Below are 3,645 nucleotides of genomic sequence, written 5' to 3'. Positions count from 1 at the left end.
TTTGTATCTCATTTCTAAAATTTATACTTTGTATGTAATATACCTACATGCATTGTTGCTACAGGCTCAAAAATATTTTACTAATATAGGATCATGCTTAAAATATTTGAAAATCAAGGCCAGACTTCTGGGAAAATAGGAGTAATTTGCTGTGCCTTCTAATAGTACATGAACCTCCCATTCTTTCTATTGGAAAATAAAGTGACATTACTTAAGAGAAAACATATTCTGCATTCAGTGACTAATTGACTTGATGTTTTCTGTTTCCTAATTGATTGCTATTTTTTTTAAACAGAGAACTATGGGTGAATATTAAATTGTTATCATCTAATGTAAACAAAAATCTGAATGATTAAACCCATCACAACGACAAATCACTTCACTATCTTAATGGTTTTAAAGAAAAACCTTTATATTTTGCCTTGAAAATAAAAATGTTAGAAGAAAGCAAGGTAAAAGTTTTCCCTTTGTAATGTGGCAAAATAATTTTTCTGGCATGAATCCATTTTGAAACAGATTACAGAGACTATAAATTCCATGTTTAATTGGTTCTAAACCACATATTCTTTTCTATTTATTTATTTTTTTGGTAATGAGAGTCAAACTCAGGATCTTGTGCTTCCCAGGCAGGGATGGTGCCACTGAGCTATATCCCCAGCCCAGACACATTCTTTTAAAATATTGCATACAATTGAAACTTAATTTCCCATTACATTGTGGCATCTCATGACTGTGGGAGGCAGGTGGTAAGTAGGATGTAGCTCCCATTTCTTTAGCATAGATAACCACAAGCTAAACTCCAGAGACAATAGTGGGGCTATGTCTAAAGATATGTCACTTCAACAATTCTATTGCCGTCTCAGTCAATGGCTGAATAAACATAAACTTGCGGACCCAAAGTTTGAAGTCAGTTCAGAAAAGCTAGACTCTGGAGTGGCAGAAGTTGCAGACTAGGATAAACTATTAGCTCTCTTTACTTTCTGCTGTAGTGCGGATCTTGGGTGTCCCCGTCAAGGCTCTAAGTGTTCAAAGCTTGGTCCCCAGCCTGTCTTGTTGGGAGATTGGAGCCTTTCAGAGGTGGGGCCTGGTTGGAGGAAGATAGATCATGAAAACTGGAACAATAGACACATTTTCTCTCTTCTCTTTGCTTCCCAATTGCAATGAGGGGAACAGACCTCTTGTGTTACAAGCTCCCACTGTTATGTAGTGTGTCACTACAGGCCCAAAGCAACCATGGAATGATATTTCTGAAACTATGAGCTAAGTAAGAGAAACCATTCCTCCATATTAAGTTGATTATGTATTTTGTCACAGTATTATGGTTTGGACATAAAATGGCCCTCAAAGTATCACGTGTTTGGAAGGTGATTGAATTATGAAGGATTATAGCTAACTTGGTGTTACGAGGTAGGATCTGCTTGGAAGAGGTGGGTCACTGTGGGTGCAACTGGAAGGACAGGTCTCCATTCCTGGCATCTTCCTTGATTCTCTGCTTCCTAGCCTCCATGAAGTGAGCAGTTCTCCCCCTCCAGACCTTTCCACTATGCCTTCTCGCTTGGGCACTGAATTACTATGGACAAATAACATGAGCCAAACTAACCCTGTCCTCCTTTAAGATGTAGATGTCAAGTAATCTGTCCCATTAATGAGGAAAGTGACTAAGACACACAGAGATGGAAAGTTGACTAACACTTTCATTATGTAAAAAAATTATATTAATAAAAGATCATATTTAACTTTTTTATTAGTACTTAAAATAACTTTTGTGCAATCTTCTTACCTAAAATAATGTTGTAAAATCTACCGTATTTTAGGTTCAATTAAATATGATATACCTACTATAACACATACACATTAGACTATAAGAAAATACTCTTTGCATATCATCTTTTTGCCTCTTTCCTGTCCCTTTCAGTTTTCTTTGCTGCAGGATCCCCCATGATTCTCCCTGTCTTTTCTTCCAGACTACTGAAAAGTAAAAAAAAAAAAAAAAAAAAAAAAAGAAACACTACATAAAATAAGATCCAATCTATCTACAAATCTAAAATTCTACAGTTTTAAAAGTTCCCACTGACATCATGGCTCACAGCTTAAAGCCAAGAGAACCAGGTATTCCACATCTACTTCCTGAGAACAGAGCAGGCAACCCAGGACCCTGTTGTCATTGCATTCCATGTCTCCACCCTCTGTGGAGGTGCAGATAGACCTGGTGCAGACAGGAGATTCTGACTCAAAAGGCCCATGAACCTGATAACATTGGGGTTTGCATTTGGGCCCTCCCTTCATGTGCCCTGCACTGACTGAGGTACTAGAGCCAGTGGTACCTGAACTGCTGACACTGAGGTTTGCTTCAGGGTTTGTGCACTCTGACCTCCTGGAGGTCACAGAAACAGGTGGTCTACGATCACCACCAGTACAGCCCATGTGTGGCTCCTGTCTGCACACTGAGCTGCCTGGGGACAGGGAATTAGGAGGTCTATGAACTGCTGACCTTGCCATTTGTGTCTGGGCTCTGCCTGTGCCCTGAAATGCCTGGGGACACAGGACTAAGTGGTCCATGATCACACCACCAGTGCAACCACTTCTGGGTCATACTTATGCCCTGAACTGTCAGGGAACACTGGATCAGATGGTCTGCGATCTAATGACATCACAGCTCACTTCTGAGACCTGGGAGAACTAGGTATACTTCACCAACTGCTGGAAGAACCCCGACTAATCAGCACATCTCAGCGGACACTAAGGAGAAACTCTGACCACCAGGAAAACTAGGGATGCTAGTGACGTTGGCTGAGCTGTCAGGGAAGAGGGAGACTGAGCACTCTGCCTCCAGTATCCAACATGACAAGATGAAGGACTAAAATGCAATCTCAGAACTCCACCCCAATCAGAACAAGTTCAGGAGACATCGAAATAGAAGAATTGGTAAACACACACCTGAAATTGCTGAAATGATTGAAATTGAAGTAAAGAAACAACTCTGTCAGGCCATGGAAAACATCAGATCAGAAATAAACTCTGAGGTAAAAAATGAAATGACAACAATAATGAAAGAATTGCCCAGGTCATCTAAAGAAGACATATATAAAAAAATAGATGAGCATTGGAAACTGAGGGAAACTTTAAATGAACAATATATGAATGAACTAGAATGCATGAAACTGATTCAAAGAGATATCCAGGAAATCAAAACTTCCATTGAAAGCTGGCAAAACTACTTGAATGAAGCCAAAGATAGAATTTCAGATCTTGAAGACATGGCAGATAACGATCCTGAAAGAAAGGATATCTCCAAATCAACAAGGAACCAAGAAAAATCAATTTAGCAGATGCAAGACAAGGCAAAGAGAAATCATGTAAGAGTAACACGAGTCAATAAAACAGCAGGAGGCAACACAAATGACATAAAAAGAATATTTGCAGAAATAATAGCAGAAAATCTCCCAAGCAAGAAAAAGAATCTGATATACAAGTAAATGAGGCATATAGCACTCCAACTAGCCGTAATCAAGTAAAACTACACCTAGACATATAATAGTCAAGATCTCAGATATCTGGCAAAAGAACAGAATATTAAAAGCTGATAGGGAAAAGAAACAGATCACCTATAAAGGAAAGACCATAGAATCGCGGCAGACTTCTCAA

This window comes from Chinchilla lanigera, unplaced genomic scaffold (genome assembly GCF_000276665.1).
Source record: "Chinchilla lanigera isolate Chin_1 unplaced genomic scaffold, ChiLan1.0 scaffold00109, whole genome shotgun sequence".
In the NCBI taxonomy this organism is placed as follows: Eukaryota; Metazoa; Chordata; class Mammalia; order Rodentia; family Chinchillidae; genus Chinchilla; species Chinchilla lanigera.
This window is presented reverse-complemented; position numbering follows the sequence as displayed.